This window comes from Equus caballus, chromosome 15 (assembly GCF_041296265.1).
Source record: "Equus caballus isolate H_3958 breed thoroughbred chromosome 15, TB-T2T, whole genome shotgun sequence".
Lineage (NCBI taxonomy): Eukaryota > Metazoa > Chordata > Mammalia > Perissodactyla > Equidae > Equus > Equus caballus.
The window spans coordinates 25,833,198-25,852,946 of record NC_091698.1 but is presented as its reverse complement, the minus strand read 5'-3'; the positions used below and the strand labels follow the sequence as shown (position 1 = coordinate 25,852,946).

Sequence of the window (19,749 nt, the reverse complement as noted above, 5' to 3'; positions counted from 1 at the left end):
AAGCTCGCTCCCAGAGGGCTCCACCCCCACCCCCAGGCCGCTTCTCCAGGCTCCCCTGTCTCCTCCCGCGCGCGCGCGAGCAGGCGGGCGGCCCCACCACGTGGCGCGGGGCTGCACGCCCGCCGGGGACACCGCTGCGCGGTGGTGGCTGAGCCCGCGGAGCTGCCCAGGAAGCCGCGCCTCCGCGCTCGCTGCAGCCGCGCTCCCGGTTACGGACTACGGACGCGGCTCCTGCGCCACTGCCCACGGTGGCTCTGATTACACCGCTGGACGCGGTCCAGGCGGACCTGATGTTTGTTTCCATCCTCTTCGAAGGAGACTTTTAAAAAGTAGGAGTCCCCGCTGGGGAGAAAGGCGCCCGCCCCGTCCTCCTCGTCATCTCTGTCCTCCCCTGTCTCCAGGCCAGCCGCCTGTTCACCAGACGGCCACCTGGGCCCTTGCCACCAACAGGTCCGTTATTGTCTCCAGTAAAACAGGAGGGCCCGCAGAGGAGGCCAGGGGGGCCCTGGGTACATGTGCCCATCAGTCAGGACCCCTCCAGGGGGAGGCCCTGCCAGCCAGCTGCCCTTCCTCTTGGTTCTATTTTTGACAGTCTCATTCCTAGAATCTAAGACCCTGAGAGAGAAGGAAGGGAAGGATGAATCTCAGCCGGAGGCTGCTCCCGGACCTGGTCTCCAGCCGCTCCGGGCAGTGTCTGGCTGTCAGCAGGCACCCAGTGGGCAAAGGGCTGTGGTCCAGAGCAGGAGACCCAGGCACCCCAGGGCATCAGCTCCCTGTTCAGTCACAGGTCTCTGCCAGTATGGGTGGTTTAGGTGAAGGGGCTGGCATAGGGGTGGCTCAGGGTAAAAATAACGGGAGGAGGGAGGTCAGTGAGGATGGGAGTGTCCATTTCCAGGCCTGGCCCAGGGACTGGTCTGACCCCTACTTGGAGTGGTAAGAGAGAAAAGGACATCATGTGACAGACCTTAGGAGACTCAGGCCCGGGAACAAGGGGGTACAGAGTTCAGGAGAGAGACTCCCCCTTGCTGCCCCCTTTGTGTATGGAACCAGAGGTGGCTAAGTCCTTCCTTTGGGCCCAGGAGAGCCCGGGAGGAGGCCACGGCAGAGTATCATGGTGCACTTGCTCCTGAGCACACAGGAAGCAACTCCTGGGACCCCTCGAGATGAGTAGGGCCATGAACGGGGCAGGAGCCTGCCGATGCCTGTTGCTGTGACCACAGGGACAAGGGATGGCTGGGGACTGGGGAGAAAAGGACTGTCCAGAGACCTGGGGGCCTCTGGAGTTCTGGAGAAGCTGCCAAGGTTTGTGCTAATCCAGGAGACTGGGGAGACCTCGTGAAAATCACCCGAGAGCAGAGGGAGGAAGGCCGTCAGCCTCGTCCAAGTGAAGGACAAGAGCTGCAGGGGACAGGAGCGGGGGCTGCACTGGGCAGGTGAGGAGGACCGCTGTCACAGGGGGCAGCTGGGGTGGGGGGGTCAACCAGGCATGGTGCTGAGCGGACAGACCAGTGACCGAGGGGCAGCAGCACAGGGAAGTTACACACTCAATGCCAATTTGTGACAAGAGGTCCAGCTCTTTCAACAAAGCTTTCTCCAGCTCTCAGACTGAGGTGAAGCTCAAGGGCAAGTCTGCAAATTGTCTGTTAAGCTGCACTTAGTCTCCTTAGAACCAAAATCAAAACTCTGACAACATACAGTACAAGTGTTCAAAGGCTTGGCTAAGGCTTTTGTTTGGCAAATGATAGCATGTGGCCCCTCCGGGCTTACCCGATTGCTAACCTCAACGTCACCATGTCGGGCCTGGAAAACTGCCCCAAACTTCCCGAGAGGGATGGACACCAGGAACCCAAACTCCCATGACACTATCCAATCTCAGAGTACACTGAGAAAAATGGAAGATTTTCCTAATTATAAAAGAAGTTCATTGGATTGTAAAAAACTGCTATATCCACACAATGGAATACTACTCAGCAATAAAAAGGAATAAACCATTGAGACATGCAAATACATGGATGAATCACAAAACAATTATAGGCTGAAAGAAGCCAGACAAGGTGAGTACACACTATCGAAGCGAGTATGACTCCATTTATATAAAATTCTAGGAAATGTAAATTGAATAATAGTGACCGAGAGTAGATCAGCAGTTGCCTTGTAAGGGACATGAGGAGGGGAGGGACCGGGAGAAGAGATTACAAGGAACACGAGGAACTTTCAGGGGTGATGGATATGTTCACTATCTTGATTGTGGTGTTGGTTTCACGGGTGTTACACATGTCAAAACTTAGCCAATTGTGCACTTCAAATATGTGCAGATTATGCGCCAATTATATCTCAATACAGCTGTTTTTTTAAAAAAAAATTAATCCATGCTGATTATAAAATACATAAAAATATTAAATCTCCCATAATTCTATCAGAGCTGACCAGAAACATTTTGATAAGTTTCCTTCCAACCTTTTCCCTATACACACATACATAATATATAAATTTATTTTTATGTATCATGCAACCCCCCTTTTAGTAAGCTTTATATTCTGAATTTTTCCCTTTTTTATTTTAGAGTTGAACATCCTGAGTTTTTTGCTTGGTTTTGAACTCCAATCCCTCACGCACATTGAGAATGGGAGGAGAGGAGAGCGGCTCCCTGGAGAATGGGTGAGCGGCCAGGGTAGGGGCTGAGTCCCTGTGAGGGGCTGGTGATCCTGGAATGTGGCAGGGCAGAGCAGCGGGCCATTACCCTGAGGGAGAGCCTGTCCAGTGTCAGCACCCTCCCTTTGGCTCATGGCACCCAAACTCTTTCTCTAAATTGAGCCTAAATGACAGTGCCTTGCACCCACCACCTGCTCAATCAAAATTCGCCAAAGGGAGACCGAAAAAATGAAGACTGTCTCTCCCGCCAACACATATTTGCTTTGGCCCCTGGCTCTTTCCCACGGCTTCCCCTCTCCCTCCAGCTCCGGCCCACCATCCTTCCTGCCTTTTTCATTTAGCCTTAGATCGTGAAGTTCCCTTGTGACTAAGCATCCTTCAGTGTTCCTAAGGGCTTGACCACAACTCCGGCATACGAATGACTCATTCCCCATTATTGGATGTTTAAATTGTATCCAAAGTTTCATCTTTCTAGATAATGTGATGAACATCCTTGCATAGAAATATTTTGACTGCAGATTTAATTATTTCCTTGGGAAAAATTCCTAGAAGTGGAATCACCAGGATAAAGGGATGAATTCTTTTTAGGGTTTCGGGACATAACTGCCAAACTGCTTGGCAGAAAGCTTGGATCTCCCACTCCCAAAGGCATATGAGACTCCTTGCCACACACCTCCATTTGCACTGAGTACCATCATTCCCAAAAACAAATGAAGACAATACACACAAAAAATTTGCTAATTTGACAACAAAAGTAGTATCTTATTTTAAGACGCACCTATTTAATTACTGTAAGATTGACTTTCTCACCTTCACTGCCATTTACTTCTACTTGTGTGAACTAATTCACATCCTTCCCCCACTTTCCTATTGGGAAGTTCATTACTAATACAAGCTCTTCATATTGATTATTAGAGTTGTTTATGTAACAGGGTATTTGTCATACATGTTGCAGGCATTTTTTTCTCAGTTCATCAACTGACTTTTGATTTTGTTTTGGGGTTTTTCTTCTGGCATACTGAAGTTTTTATACCCCCTGATGAACAAACAATTTTGGCCTCATGGCTTTTGCCTCTGGCATCATGCAGAGAAAAATGTTTCTCATCCCATAATTTCTTAAATACGTACCGAAAGTGAATTTAATTACTGCACTTTCACATTTAAAATTTTAATCCATGTGAAATATATTTTGGGGCTTGATACGATTGAGGGGCCTGATGGGTTCCCAAGTGGTTAAATATTAACTAAATCTATTAACTTCCCTGTTCTATGGATGTGTTCTATTCCCATCCCAAAATAAAAATGTTTAAATTATCATAAATTTATAATATGTTTTAATGTCTGGTAGGTTATCCAGCCAGATTCTGGCTGGGAATTGCATGAAGTCCATAAATTAATTTGGGAATATTTAAAATATCGATCCCTCCCTCCCAGGAACATGGTCAACATCTCCATTTACACAAGTGCTCTTTTGTGTCCCCAGTAAAACTTAATCGTGTTCTTCATACAGGTTCTCCACACAGGTTAGAACCCTTCCCGAGTATTCCGTCCTTGATTCTATCATGAATAGAACAGCTTCCCCATCACATTTCCTGACCCTCTCATGGGCAGAGAGCAGAGAGGCTGCAGTGTGCACACTTCTGCACGCAGGCACTGTCTCTGCAACCTTCCCCAAGTCAAGCACAGCTGGGTCCAAAGCCTTTACCGAGTGGTCACCCCTGCAGGCTCCCAGAGCCACGAGCGCCAAGGGGTGCCAGCACTTTCCTCCAAGATGCAGGGCCTCCCCAGGTCAGCTGCAGCCTGCTCCTTTTAAACTCCTCTGCCCTCCACGGCCTTCCACACAGCCCACGTCCTGTCCCATCAGACACAGCCATCCTACGGATGCCAGACCCTTCCTCCCAATGGAAATGGCTCTCCCTGTCCTTCCCTGCCTGTAGAAATGACATCCACTCTTCTAGATCCATTCAAATGCTACCTCCACAATCCGAACTCATTCATCCCCACGAGGTTTGTGTCTTGTGGAGTAGCCCTTACTTTAGTCTAGTTTATGATAGAGTTATTCGCACATCTGTGCCCTATCGGGTGACTCTGTGAAGGCCCCGCCCGCATCTAAGCCATCCTGCCTCAAATCACAGTGCTGTGCCCATGGCTGCAACAAACGCGTGTTGACAACCTAGATGAAGGAAACTGGACCCGCGCCCTGGGTGTTGAGCAGCCGCTGGTCCCTGTGCACCCGCCGAGCCAAAAGGAAGCAGGACTCCAGGAAGACAAGCAGGCCCACAGGGCTGAGGACAAAGGAGTGTTTGTGCCTCTTTAGGGCGGATGGGTGCAGGCCAGCCCAGCCCTACAGTCTTGGCATCTCCTCAGACAAGGTCTTGGGCTCCTCCCTCCCACAGGAAAGTGGGAGCCCTGGTCTTGAAAATCAGATCTGCCCAACCATAGCCCAGACACACTCAGGTGAACGCCAGGGCGCTCAGCCCCGGCCACGCGGCAGACTCACCTGCAAAGCTTGTTAAACACAAACGACCGTCCCACCCAGGTCTCCTGAGTCAGCCTGGTAGGTGAGGCCAGGGTAGCCACAAGTGGTACTGATGCCAGCCCAAGGTACGGCCCAAGGTAAGCATGACCCTATCTCCTTGGCCTTCCTTGAATGAGGTTGGGCTAAGGTTTCTGAAGGTCCTACAATTCCCCAGCATCTCTCTCTCAGGGATGCCCAGCCTGCGGCACCCTAGCACATGGTCCTGAGCCTGCAGAAACAGGGCTGTTTGCCTTCACCAAACAGGCCTGGCCAAGGTGGAGGCTTTCCAGGGTCCCAGCTTTTCCTCCAGCCCCATTCTGCACAAGTGCATTGCGACGCCAAGCCACTGAGCGGTCCCTTCCCGCCCTAGGTCATCCCTGCCTCTGTGACTCTGCTTGGGCAGTTCCATGGGTCAGGAGGGCCCTCGGTCTCACCCCCACCCAGGCCACGTTATGACTTTCTTGGGCTCTGGGCACTTCTGCCGTCATGGGCCCCTTCCTCTATTAATAAAAAAAAAAACCTAACTAAAAAGTATATTTTACAATTGCATCAGTATAAAGATGAATATATTATTATACATTAAAACATTTTATTTGACCTATGGTTCATATTTTCCTTCTGATTTTAAGATAAACTAAAACATTTTTGTAGACCCCTGACATTCTTATGGACCCTTGGTATTGGGCCCCCTGTGCCTAGTGGGCCATTGGCCCTGCCATGAGCCCCTCAGGGTCCCCTGGCCACTCCCCGTGGAAGACCTAGCTCAAGCATGGCCAACACTTCTAGGACCGGGACCCCACACACCCTGCCCCAGTGCAACCTGCTGCCCTCACCCGTTGTCCATTCTCTGCCCTTATGCGGATATGTCTACAGCTACTGGTTAGACTCCGAGCTCCAGAGGAGCCTATCGCTGGACACTGAAGGAACACTGAACAGAGTGACAGAACTGGACTTTTGCCAGTGGGGCTACTGGATGAACTGACAGTTTTGTTTGAGGGACTTTTGTCCGATTTTCTTGCGGCCAGATAGTTCATATGCAAATGAGCTCAATACCCAGCTATCTCTCACAGGTGAACAGGAGGCCAAGGTGCCCTGCGAGACTGGGCTCCTGAGGGAAGGACATGGCTGCAAGAGTTCCAGAGCCTTCTGTGAGGGTCCAGGTAGAAGACAGGGGTCTGGGGTGCCTCGTGGTCCCTAAGTGGTTAAGACAACCTGTGTATGTCTAATGCTAAAGCTCTTCAAACACTTTGGAAGTAGTGCAGTGGCTGATGCTTGGGATTGCTTTTAATGCCTGGAAACTAAGAAAAAATTCAATCCAGAAGTAGAGAAAAATAAGCAGTAATTAATAATTGGAATTTTGGTGTTATTTAGCCTGCATCATCTTTTAAACTTGTCTTCATGTTTGGTTACCTCTTTTAGACCATACTCTCTTAATTCATATGGTTTTGTTTATTAAAGTATTTTTGTCCTAAAAAGAAAACATGTGAGAGTAGAAAACCACACTTCATCTCATAGCTGGGGTGAAGCCCCATCCTCTGCAGAAGCATCATAATCCCAGGCACCTCCTGGTGGAATGTACTGGAATTGCAAGCAAAGAGCCTGGGAGGGAAAGCAGGCTGCAAAAGGGCACATCCACTCCTTTGAAAGTTTACAAATATTAAATCTCCAAACAGAGAACTTTAGTTCTCTACAAGTGAATCCCTAGTGTGCAGTCATTATCTGTAAATGAATCAATATTATGTCACATACATATGCAGGTTATTATTTTTTAAGATGTGTACATGTGATTAATAAAGCACGTCATCAAGATGAGCCTTAAAGTTCATAGTGTCTTTTTGTTTATACACATTTTCCTCATTCATAGAGCATGAAAATATAATTACTGTTATGTGAAAGGTTTCCCAAATTGTTCAGTGTTACAAAGGGCCCCTCGTACTCAGAAAGACCAGCAACTCTGGCTTTAGGGCAGAAGCGACAGCCCTGAAGGAACCAGACAGTGCGGCAGGCCGTCCTGGACCTTGAAGAGAGTTCAGATGGGAATCCCCGTTTCGCTGGCAGTGAGGAGCTTAAACTGCAACTTTGTTTTCAAAGGACTATACGTCCATCCATCAGCAGAGCAAGGAACTGCTATAACATCTTGTTGATATTACAAAAGAAGTGCCTATTTGAGAATTGGGGAGAAGCAGGAGCAGACAATCTTTGGGAAGTACCTGCTCCTTCAGCTAATAATGCTGGCAGCACCTGGTGACCAGTTCACTCAGGATCCTCCCGTGGAGCCAGACAGACTCAGGACGCAGCCACCCTCATGTCAGCCTACCGCTGGCCCACTGCCAAGTCAGGAGCCCAGTGGCATCCCTGGGCTGGGGCCATTAGCTCTGGATCCCATCGCACCCCTTCAGGGCTTCAGGTGACCACCCCCGTCTTCCCCCAACCTAGGTCTGTCTCCTCGGATGACCAAGGTGAGTCACTTTCACCTCCCTGAGCTCTAGGTTCCTCACCTCGAAACAGGGCTAACCATTTCCACCTGTGAAGGTTATTCCAAGAATTAGTGGGATAATGTATTCCTTAAGTACCTAACCACGCCTGACACACAGGCCATGCTCAGCCCACGTGGTTCCCATACCCTCTCCCTCACTGTGCCACTTGCGATGTCATTTTCACAGGCAGCAGAGGAAGTAATTACCTGCCGGGGGCTAAATATGTGCTCACTCCCGGCCACGCACTTTGCAGACACTCGTACCCCAGTTCATGCACACAAGCACCTCTGAGGGGTACTAGTCCCCGTGTCCCAGGCGGGCAGCGGAGGCTGAGAGCCCACATGGCCAAGAATGGGAGAGTCCGGCTCTGCACCCAGGGCTCCCTCCGAGTCATAAGGTCTGAGTCTAATTTAACCAGGAATGTTCAACAAAAGCTGGGGGGGCGGGGCAGTAAGTAAGGCTTAATTGTATTAAATGTCGTTTCTAACTCACTTTTGTACACCAGTTACCACATATCTGCCACTTCCACATAAATTACTGCCTTTGCTTCTCCCAGCAACCCTGGGAGGCAGGTCTCTCAATCTCCCAGTGTGCGAGGAGGAGGAGCCCGAGCCCGAGCCTGTGTCCAGGGTCACCCAAACAGCCAGAGGCCCTTAAGGGTGTGGATCCCGAGGGGCCCAGCGCCCAGCCAGCGCCCTTCCACCCACCACCTCCGCCTGTGACTTCCCCTCCTCTCCCTTCCTGCAAGAGCTGCAGCAGGTGGCCAGGAAAGGCAGGCGGGCAGGAGAGGGTCTCGCTAGACTCCACCCCTGGGTGGGACGTCAGCAAGGAGGGCTCTGTGGGCAGCTGATCCAGAATAAGGAGCCCCTCCTGTGCCCCAGGCCCTGTGAACTGACACCCGGGAGTAATTTGCCGTGAGGGTTCACTCCCATTCAGTGGATCCCTGGGTGAGCTCTAAGGACGCTTCCTGGCCATTTCCCAGTTAACAGTTCAAGACAGGTTAAACACAAGGCAACGAGGAAAGGGCATGGGGCTCAAATGCCTGCTTCACTGTGCACTGGTGCTTAACCTCTCTGTGCCTCAGTTTGCTCCTCTGTAAAATGGGGGTAAAGCAGTCAGGACAGCACTTGGGTGTGTCAGCTAACGAGTGACAACGATTAAACCAGCAGCCAGCCACACGGCGTATGTGTGAGCAGAGGGGTAAGTGTGTGAGTTGCACACTCAGAGGAAAAGAGGCTGTTCCCAAGGGGAAACCACCTCCTTAGACAAATAAGGGGTGAAGTTGGGTTCACAGCTCTGTTGCTCACTAGCTGAGGGACCCGGGCCAAGTTACGTTACTTCTCTGGGCCTCGGTTTCCTCATTTGCAAAATGCACAGGGTGATGGTAAGGACTAGATGAGAGGACGAAGGTGAAACACCTGAAATGACACTTGGCGTTCGACAGGTGGGAACTACAGCGAGGGCTCCGACACCACCGACCCGCTGGGCTGCAAACAGCCTCTTCTAATTGCACACACACTCACATTCTATCAATTATTTGAAGCACAAGATCAGAGGGGGATGATGCAACGGCAGCCTGGACCACCCAGTGTTTACATGCCACACACACACACAAATCAGAATCTCATTTTAAGTGGCTGGAAGAATTGAAAGGAAAAGAGCTGTTGCCAGTAAAATTATTACAGTTTACTTCATAATATACAATCAGTGTACGCCCCCCAAAATTAAAGAGAGAGAAACAGCTGTTCCATATACATCACGTCCCATTTTTAACCCACAGAAAGAAGGTGCTGTAGAAACCCAAGGTGATTCATTTGGAATGTATCAGATCGGTATTACTTTCTCCTTTTTAAAAGATACGGGTTTCTTTGATGGGTCCTGCTGAAAGTCAGATCTGCTGGACCCTCCACGGACCAGTCCCAAGGGCTGCCTCGCCCACCTGAGTTGCAGGGCTGGCTCCCTTCTTCCTTCCTCACCTCCACCACCTCCCGCGGAGCTTCCAGTCAGGAGCCTCGGGTTGTTATAGAGAGTCCATCTGTGACGGGGTGACATTTACTGTGAGGGGCAGGGGCCTGTTGAGGGTCAGAGGAGCTTGCACCATCAGGCTGGTGGCCGCCCCCCACTGTCACTGAACCCCCTCCCCGCTCCCTGCAAGGGCTCTGGGTTGCTGAAGACAGTCTTTCCCAGAATCCTTCCTCAGCAACACTTTTCTTGAACAACTGAGAATACAGTAACCCACTTGGAGCAGGAGCTTGGAACTATACAAACACCTGAATTCGTACTAATTACGCACAAAAGCCTGTTTGAAGAGGCAAGGAGAAATATGGGTTCATAAATTGACTGCTGATCAATTATGGCTCCTGAAAAAAGAACTATTAACTTAGCAGTACGTTAACTCCTGCTGCCTACGCACGCCTGGTAACTAACTAAGGCTGTTCACCGTTAACATAATGCCAACAAGAGAGGGGCAGAGAGAGCAAAGTCCCCCACATTGAGAGAAAACAGCCAGATATTCCCCTCACAGCCCACGGCCTTCCAAGGCCTCTAGGAGCTGATTTTCAAATACGCGGTCTGCATACGAGGCAAGTCTGCAGGCGTTATTTGTATGTGGCTTCACCTTGCTCCCTGCCCCGCCCCCGCTCCCACCCCCCAGCCCCGGCCCCATTTGAGGCTCAGGCTGGGGAAGCTCCAACCTGGCTTCTGGGAGGGCACAGCTCCTCCCATCAAGCTCTGAAGAGAAGGGGACTGAAATGAAAACCTTAGCAGTGAAACGACTTTGGTCTTCTCTGGAGAGGACAGCAGACTGATTCTGAGAGACAGGGACCAAGCCTGTCACACCTGCGGCTAAATTCTGTGCACCTCACCTCTGCCTGCATCAAATATAACATGAAAAGTACAAGATAAAAAAGGAGGGAAAGGCTGAGGTTCCGTTCACCCCACCTGGCTGGTTCACTGCCTGCTGGAGGCTAGAAAACCCAGGACCACGCTTGCCAGCTCCCTCCCTGCCAGGCCCCCACGGGGAGGAGGTTCCTGTGGTCTTGGTTCACAGGCACCACCGTGGGGGCATCAGGTTTCCCCGTGGAGAGTGGCAGAGGTCCCAGAGCCTCATCCCACAGCTCTATGGATGGAAGCAGAGCAGCAGGTGGACCCGGGTGGGGCGGGTCTGGGTGGGAGGGGCAGCTCCCTGCCAGTCAGCTCTGGCGTGTTGCTCTGGGGGTCACTCCTGCAGGTCTGGCCCAGGGCCGAGCTTCTGACAGTTCTGTCAGCCCTGAAGTGCCTGCATCAAATCCTGTTCTGCTTCAACTAACTAGAGTGAATCCTGAACGGCACAGATGCTAAAGACACTGTCGACCAAGTTGCAGGAAATCTCATGGAAAAAAACTTTGGTGTGGAAAATCAATTATTTCAGGCAGGACATATCAAAGGAAGAGGCTTGTATATACACAGGAAATCTACTCATGAGATAATACCTTGCAGGAACCAATCAGACAAATGTGCAAAAGAGCACGGACAAGGATGCTCATGGTAGTGCTGTTACTAAATGGCCAAAGGTTGAAAATGACCTGAGCAAACGTCTATTCAACAGAGGGCTGGGGTGAGTAAGCTGGGGCCTCCCACACGAGGGACTTCCTCACAGCCACAAGGACTGACGCCAAGGAAGAAGATTTAACGACGTGGGAGACACTCGACACATACTACTAATTTTGAAAAGGCAGCCCTCAAAACAATATAGGCATTACCTCTTTTTCTTAAATACACACTTTTGTGCACGCATGTATATATGCATATTCGAGATGACATAGACCAAAGTTTGGAAGGATGTGCCCGCAAATGTTATCAAGACGCCTGCGCATGTTCTGTCCCCGGGTTTGATGGGTGGAAGACACTGTCTGTTGAGCAGCACCTGTCCTTGTGCCAGACGAGGGAGCAGGCAAAGAGCAGCCCCACTGCCACAAGCCAAAGCACAAGCCGCGTCGGAGCCCCAGACGGCTGGCAGGCCCACTCCACTCCTGGAAGTTTGCCACCTTCCAGGCCCACCCTGCTTGTTGACCTGGCCGAGTCCTGTGCACAGTGGTCCCTCCACCACCTAGAGGTCCCCCTGAGATGCCCCAGGGCCCATGAACTGCACCCAGTAATTTCAGTTCTAGAATGTGGTACCAGATAAGCCTTGCTTACCAGGACACCTCAACGCAAAGACCTGTCTCTGCTCACAAAGGCTGTGAAGGACAAAGGACAACAATGGCCAAGCCTCGGACAACAGGTGATTCATCTTCAAAGCGCTTTGAGTTCAGATATTAAGAGCCCATTTTCACCCAGAGAGTACGCTGGACATGCTAAGACGTGAGGATTTAAAGATCTGATCTCCAATGGAGCATGCAGCTGACACCCAGCAACTGTCCAAATATAGGAGGCCAATTCTATTGCTGTGGAAATGATCCCAGTTCACAGAGGATGAATCAGCAGGTGGAGTGGTGTGGCCATGTGAGTCAGTCGTCAAGTGGGTGGGTCTGACCCACCAACAAACCCATCCTCCTCCCCCTCCTCCTCCTCACTTCCATGGACAGAGTTGGCACTGCAGCTTCTAAGTCACAGAGGCCCCGTGCAGAAAGGATCCATAAAAATGTTCCTGCTACCACTCCCGGGGGGTGGGGAGGGTGAATAATTAAGGTAGTAAAGTCAGGTGCTGGAAGCCTGGGACCGGGAGCTAGGTATTAACCCAGGTTAGAAGAGCAGGTGCGCAGTGGGGACTGCAGTTCAGAGCAGCTCACTGCATTCCCCAGGCTGGCTGCAGAGCAGTGAAGAGGACTCAAGACATCCAGGTCTGAGCTTATGCCCTGGGACACGTGTGGCCCCCACAACCACTGCACCTGTCCCCGCACCTGTCAGGTGCAGATGCCACGCCTGGCCACAGGGCTGCAACCAGACTGAAAAGAGCTAAGAGTTGAGACCAGCCTGCACGAGGCTCAAAGCAGCACATACAGCGTGACTGATGAGCATCCGCCCGTGGTCACTTCTTTCCTGAGGAGCTAAGAGCAGAAACCAGCCCTGAGCACGCAGTTCAGTGTCTGCGATCCTGAAGTGGTTGTGAGCCAGCTGTATACCTCTGCAGACCTACACCTGGTCCCAGAGGTCCCCAAGCACCTCAGGCTCACCCATCTTGATGGGACAATAGCTTCACAAAAATATACCCAACCTGGAAACTGATTTTAAGAGACTAATTTAGTGTTCTTCTGTAAATTTGTTGTATTGTTTGAGAATACTCAATTCTGAAGAAAACACAGCAAAGGAGACGGATGACTCTGGTAAGATACGTTAAGTTTAGATAAATACTCAGGAAGTAGAGCACACGTGTATTAAACAAGGATGGAAAGCTGTGGAAGAACCAAAAGATACCTAATATTCACGAGGCACCAAATATACCCACGGCAGCTGGACAGTAAACATTCATGACACACTAAATGCTGAAAAGGTACTAAATATTCATGATATGTTCATACACATGAGACTAAGTACACAAGAAGAACCTAATATTGGTCATAATTTGGTTACCCACTGGTGACACCCATTCTGGTCCTCTAATCTGAGGCCATCCGTCAGGCTCACGGGGAGCCACAGATGTGGCAGGGCAGAACTGTCCCTACGTCTTGCCAACAGAACACGTGTGTGTGTGTCATTGGTCCCGGTGCTGGTACTTAAGGCCTTGTAACCACATATTAGCGGGGAAAGCCAGGGCTGCAGAGAGAGAAGGAACACGTGAATGCTCATCCCCGAGGGCTCAGGTGTGGAAGTTCTGCCACCCACCTGCACCCTACCTGACCTGGGCTGCCTTCCCCATCTCTTCCTCCCTTCACCTTCTAAGAAAGACAATAAAGAGCAATAGCTACAAATAATTTATGAAGCATTTTCTCTGCTGACACAGTACCCCAAGCGATGCTTGCGTATGTGCCTGAATCGAAACCCCGGTTCTATAGGGCGCCTGAGGTCACAGGGCCTCTAAGGGGCAGAGCTAATACCAGAGCCCTGCCTGCCTCCTCGGCTGGACCACCTGCTTTAAGAAAGCAAAACACCTCCGACATTTTCATGTCCCACATTCATGAAAGCCATTCTGAGAGCAGCTTCTTAGAAAACTTGCGCCCCACAGCTCATGCTTCTGTTGCCCCTATAGGCATGAGAATTTGGGGGCAAAAATCACGGAGAGATTGGTGTATGGACCTCAGAGGTGAAGGAAAGTATTCTGGAAGTTCTCAGACTTCATACATTTAAAAACCAGTCCTACACACCAGGGCTAAGAGGAGGCTTGAGCAAATAACTTTCTAATCCTCACCTTTCAAAAGGATCTTTTGGAATTTCTTTTCACAGACACCTAATCATAAGAAAAATATCTGAGAGCCCCTCCTACCAGGAATCTGCACAGAAACAGGGCAAGAAGCAGCAGAGCGCCAGCGGCTGACCTTGGTGAGGAGGCGCCCCTGCTCACACGGCCACACCTGTCTCAGCATTTCTTGTCAACCTGCTGCTGAAGTCACTGAGTGCTCACACCGCATCTTCTGGTTCGTGACCCGACGAGTGCAGGATTATGGGTTACAGCACGTTAGAGCAATACAAAGAATTCTAAGGTGACTCCTCAGAATCACAGACGTGTCTTGAAGACCATTTACATGACCTGAAAGTCTGAAATGATTTTCCAGAAGCAGATATCTAAAAATAACAGGGTAAGATGAAAAGTCCTCCGATTTCCATTCAGTTTGGGGAAAACACAAGGAACTTAGAATGCTGACCATGCCTGTTGTCCTACCTACAGACGACACTGACCATGCCAAGGTTTACAGATATGTAGACGATGAGAGGGATGAGCACGACACCAGGAAGGGTCAAGCCACGGTGGGTCCTGAGAGGCCACTCCCGGGCAGGTCCTGCCATCTGCAGGGGTTCAGGAGCTCGTTCTCGTGGAAGTTGTCTTCCATCTCATATCCATGCAGCTAAGTCTTAATGTTACAGTCCGCCTCTTCCACGAAGCCTTCCCTGACCACTTCAACTTCCACCCACTGAGTGCGAACAAAACCCAGGACTTGAGTGTACAGCTTTAGGCTTCCTAAAGGCTAATCTTATTCTCCAAATAATTTCTAAGCAACCTAAAGAAGCCATTATGACTTGGACTTTTCTGTCTCTCTCCTGTTGCTTTTAGTAAATGCCAGGCACACAGTGGACCATTCCAATGAGGAGGAAGCAGCAGCACAAACAGGGGGTGGTCGTTTGGAAGACATTAATCCACAGGAAATTGATTTACTGGGCTGGGCTCAGTACTGTGTAAGCAGAAAGCTACTCTCTTCTCCCCGCACCACCAAAGCTTCAAAGCTGCTCTTTCCCCATTTCCTCTCCAGCAGGCCCTACAGCTTTTCCAGGCTTTCTCAGGTAATAGGAAGTCCAGTGCACACAACCCAGGTCAGCCTGCCCAGAAAGATGGAGAGGAAAGGAGCTTCTTGTCTATTTTTCCAGCTCATTCCACCCGGCCTCCTTCCCACCTCCCCAGGGTGCATATGGTTTCTCCATGCTGGGGAGACTAATCGAAGAAGACATTTAAAACCCCTTTACATACCAAGAGCAAAGTTCAGAAGTCTGAGCCCAAAGCTTTACGCAAAGCCACAATACAGAGGACAGAGATAGGATCTAAGAAAGATTCCTGCCCCAAGAGTTTAAAAAACAAAGTTCCTCCAATACTGGGAGGAAAGGAATGTGCAGGGACCCAGCCCCCTGCCCCTTTGCCTCTTGCCTGGAGAAGAAGGGGTGGAGAGGGAGGGAAAACCCCTGAGAGGCTGAGGCGGGCTGGGAAGCACTGGGAGTCGGTCCTGCTTCCTGGTGGGAACATTGGGAAACCACCTGGTACAGCAGAATGGCATCCCAGCATAGCTCTGCACAACCTGGGCGGGTGCTCGGGTGCCCAGTAGGGACCTAGAAGAGACCAGAATGTGGGGACCTCACGGCCAGATGCAAGAGCCAGGTCCCCAGCTGTGGCTCAGCCCATGACACCCAGCTGGGCAATACTCAGGGGAAAGAGGAAACCGAGGCTCCATGGTAGTGGGGGGAAACTCATCAGAGGCCAGCGAGAGGACAAGATGACCTGCAAGAGGTCACACTCCCCTACACCCTGATGTGATACAACCTTCTCTTGGTGCCCAGGGACCACATGAGGCGAGAATGGGCCCCCAAGGGTGACCTGGAGAGACTGAGAGACTGACCCTCAACGAACCAAGCTGCTCTAAACCACATAGTGACCGAGATAATCACACTTGAATGAGGCTCAGAAAAATCACAATCATGAACTAGGAGCAAATATGCCAAAAAGGAACCTAAGTCATTTGTTTGGGGTAGCAAAATGAAGTTCACATAAAAAATTATGCACACCACAACTTGTGGCTGGTAAACTTCAACCCTCCACAATAAACTCTGGGCAGAAACATCTCTACTCTGATTCAAATGCTTCTGTAGGGTCTCCAGGCAATGCAAGCAGAATTTATAAGTGTGTGTGCACACAGTCTGTGCAAGGCACAAGGCTAACCTCCAGAGGAAAAAAGCAAGTGGTTGCAAGCTTGCCAGGGCAAATCCAGGCCCACCAAGCCATCACGGAAATCCTACCCTCCAGGAGGGCCAGGTGCCTTCACACACACCCTCTCAGTGAACCCTGCCAGCATCCCTGTGAGCTGGCTCTCATTGCTCCCATTTAGCCGAGTGGCAAACAGACTCAGCAAGACTCGGTGACTAGCTCAAGATGACCAAGCTGAGCGGCAATACGATAGGACAGCCACCCTTTAGTATGCCCCATATGCCTGCTCCTACGCAGCAGCCAGATGGTCCGCACTAGCTGTGCACCATCCATGGAGGGTCCACTTTTTAAATTTTATAAATGAGGAAACTGATGCTTCCAGAGGTTAAGAAACTTGACTCACAGGCAAGTCTAGAACTAGGGTGAGGCAACTGAGATACTCGTCTCACGCACAAAATTTAAGGGGGTACCAAAAAACTCTGTAAGATAAGTGTTTTAACGCAGTGTTTTAAAACATCAAAATTAACATAAAATCCACGCTGTACAAAATGTCATAATTTTTAATAAAGACAGGATCAATATTACTGATTTTTTCTTTTGCCTCAGGCTCCAACATCTCAACACAGCACTGGGGCAGAGCTAGAAAACCAACCTAGCTCAATCCTCCCTCACCGGCCCCCAAAGGCAGGGACCCCAGATGCCTCTGCCCTGCACTGTCTCTAGATATATTTCTCTTTGCAATTTTACAACCTCAAAGTGCTCTCAAGAGGGACCACGATGCTCCATCATCCCAGGTGTCAGCCGGGGTGACTGAGCTCCAGGGAGAACACCAGGGGTCTAAACAGAGTCTACTCCATGGTCCCCAGCGCGCATTATGTAAATAAGGGGAGTCTGCAGGCTCCAATAAGGGAGTAGGATATTTTAAGGTATCAGCTTGGGAAGGTGTGGGGTGGGCTCTAAAAGGATCACACAGCTGCTTGTCTCCCACTTGATGAAGTTCCTGGCTCAAAATTAAGTGTTCAGCAGTGACACGACGCCAGCTGTCAGCTAGGTTGGCCTGCACCCACACAAGTCCAATTCAAATGGTGGCATTCCCTTTTACTTGCATTTCAAAAGCCGAATGTTAGCTCATTTGAGTAACTACTTATGCTCTGATCACTCAACCTCCTATTAAAGCCCTGCGCAATACGAAGTGTCTGTTCAACAAATATCCGTTGATTAAAAATTCGAATGTTCTTAGATCAAACCCAGAATCTCTTAGTGGTGGCTTGTCATCCAAGCCTAAAACCTGTTTAACAAATAAATCATTACCTGAAGCATAAGGAAGACAGTTAATGAATCTGTCCACTATTTTCCCCCGCGATGGCCTTGGCGACAGCAGGCACAAATACTTCGTATACCAACAATTTAAACCCAGCAAGGCTGTCTCCCCTCTGGTATTTTCTTAACGCGTTAAATGGCCAGGCTTTGCCTCACAATTCAAAGTTAAGTCCAGCAAAGTGAGCAAAGGAAACTTCGGGCACTGGCCGTGAGCGCGTCTGCTCATCCCGGGCCCCGGAGGCCGCGCTGCCCGAAGAGGCGGCCCCTCCGCGGGCCGCGGGACACCTGGCCGCGTGGGCGCTGCCCTCGCCGCCCCGCCCCCGGCCCCGGTCCGCCTCGCGGCCGCGCGGCCCCTGCCCGATCCCCCTGCGCCGCCGGACTTCCGCCCCCGCACGCTGGCGGCCAACCCGCTTCCGAGCGTCCCCGGTACCTGGCACAGGAGCGCGGCCCCGGCGGCGAAGCGGCGGACGGGCGCGGCGGCGGGGGCGCGGCGGCAGGGGCTGCTCCGCCCGGGGACGCGCCTGGCGGCCCGCGGGAACGCTGCGGCCGGCGGCGCGACGCAGCAGGTGGCCGCCTGGCCTGGCGACAGCGCGGGTCGGTGGCCCGAGACCGGGCCGCGGGGCGGGCACGGCCCTCCGGCCGCCGGCGCTCGCCCTCCGCGGCGCGCTCCCAGCCCGGGCGTGCCGGCGCGGCGCGGCTGCTCTCGGCTCGGCGGGGGCGGGCGCCGCGCCTCCCCGCTCGGCTCCGCTCGCCCGCCCCCCGCCGCGCGCTCCTCCCCCGCGCCGCTCCCGCCGCCGCCGCCGCCGCCCGGTCCGGTGCGCCGAGAGCTCGGGCGACGGCGCCGGCGGGCCGCGGGGGGCGGCGGGGACCCCTCCCGAGCCACGGCGGCTCCCGCGGCCCCGCTCGGCCCGCCCGCGCGGCGGCGCTGCCGGGGCTCGGGGCTGGGGTCCACCGCGCCCCCGACGGCCCGGCGCACCTGCGCGCCCTCGCGAAGAGGGACCCGGCCGACCGCAGCCTCAGCCTCCCGGTCACTGCGGGCTTCTCGGCCGCGCGGCGCCCGGCCTGGGGCGCTCCGGCTGCGCCTCGCAAAGCCGGCGGCCCGCGGGCCCGGGGCCGGAGGGGGTGGGCGCCGTGGGTGGGAAGTGTGCATTTGAATAAAAGTAAAAGCTGGTTTTTTATAACCTTGTGGGTCCGGAGCGTCTCCAGGCTAATTAGGGAAGCTGCCACCCTGCCTTGAGGTGAATCATTGTTGTGACACTGAAAGTGTGGGAAGAAAGGCTGCTGATGACTTCGCGGACTCGCTGACTCCCCTCTTTTTCTTTGAAAGACGGGCTGGTCCTTTTGGGGAGACCGTCTGCCGCGGCGCGCTGCCCCGGGGTGGCGGGGGCGGCCGCTGGGCTCATCAGCTGGAGCGCGCGCTGAAGCCTTGGTCCGCTGATCGCAGCCCGCGACGCCCCCATCCCGACCACGCGCCCCCGAGAGCAGGGAGCGTTTCCGGCAGGGAGAGAGGACGAGCGTGAGCCGTGTCCCCACAGGAAACACCGGCCACAACAGCTCACACGCGGAACACTTTCACGCCCCCCTAGAAGAGACAATGCTAACGCCAGAGAGCGACCCCAATGTCTGAACTGTCAGCCATGTGGGCGCTGTTACATGGGGGACCACCCGGAACCTGCGCCACGTCCTGGGGTGGTGGGTCTGATGATTTCCCCCTGCGGACGCTGAGGGCCGGGAAACCCACGTTTGCACAACTACCCACAGCAGAGCCACAGTAGAACCCTGAAGGGGCTCTCTCCGCCTCTGGCTTGAAACAGGATCAAAATCCCAAACAGAAGAGTGGGAGGCAGGGAAAAGAGGCTAAAGACAGATCCCGTTTACTCGAGCATATAAGGAGAAGTTTCCTTTTAAATTTTTGATATAATCCCTTTGGCACAAGCTATTCTCTTAAAAGCCCCCTGTGACAGTTAAGTGCTTTAAATTCTTTGTGTGGAAGAAACAAAAATATCTCGTGAATCCGTCTACGGTCCCCCAAGTTAACCTGCATTCACAGTGGGTAGGTGACTCATGACAATCAGAGACAAAGACTTTGGTAGGTGAATGTGTTTGCTTTTTTCAGAATCTTCTAAGGGAACTGAACAACTTAAGGCAAATCTACACAGCCTCTCTCCCTTCCCACCTTGAGCCTCTGCTCCTTCTATTCAAAATCACGTTTATTTTCCGTTGTTGTAACTACTATTTAT

General features: G+C 52.1%; 1 protein-coding gene across 9 annotated transcripts in view; it reads right to left on the bottom strand.

Annotated features, from left to right (window-relative positions):
- CRACDL (CRACD like) overlaps window positions 1–18,689 on the bottom strand; it is a 135,828-nt gene extending 117,139 nt beyond the window's left edge. For 2 of the 9 annotated variants that reach the window (XM_070236108.1, XM_070236109.1), the window contains exon 1: window positions 17,940–18,073. The gene's annotated coding sequence lies outside the window, so the exon portion shown is untranslated. Of the gene's footprint in view, window positions 1–17,500; window positions 17,812–17,939; window positions 18,393–18,485 lie in introns of those variants that run through there. The other 7 variants (XM_070236106.1, XM_070236110.1, XM_070236107.1 and 4 more) reach the window with 6 other exon arrangements.
- Window positions 18,690–19,749: the final 1,060 nt, after the last annotated feature.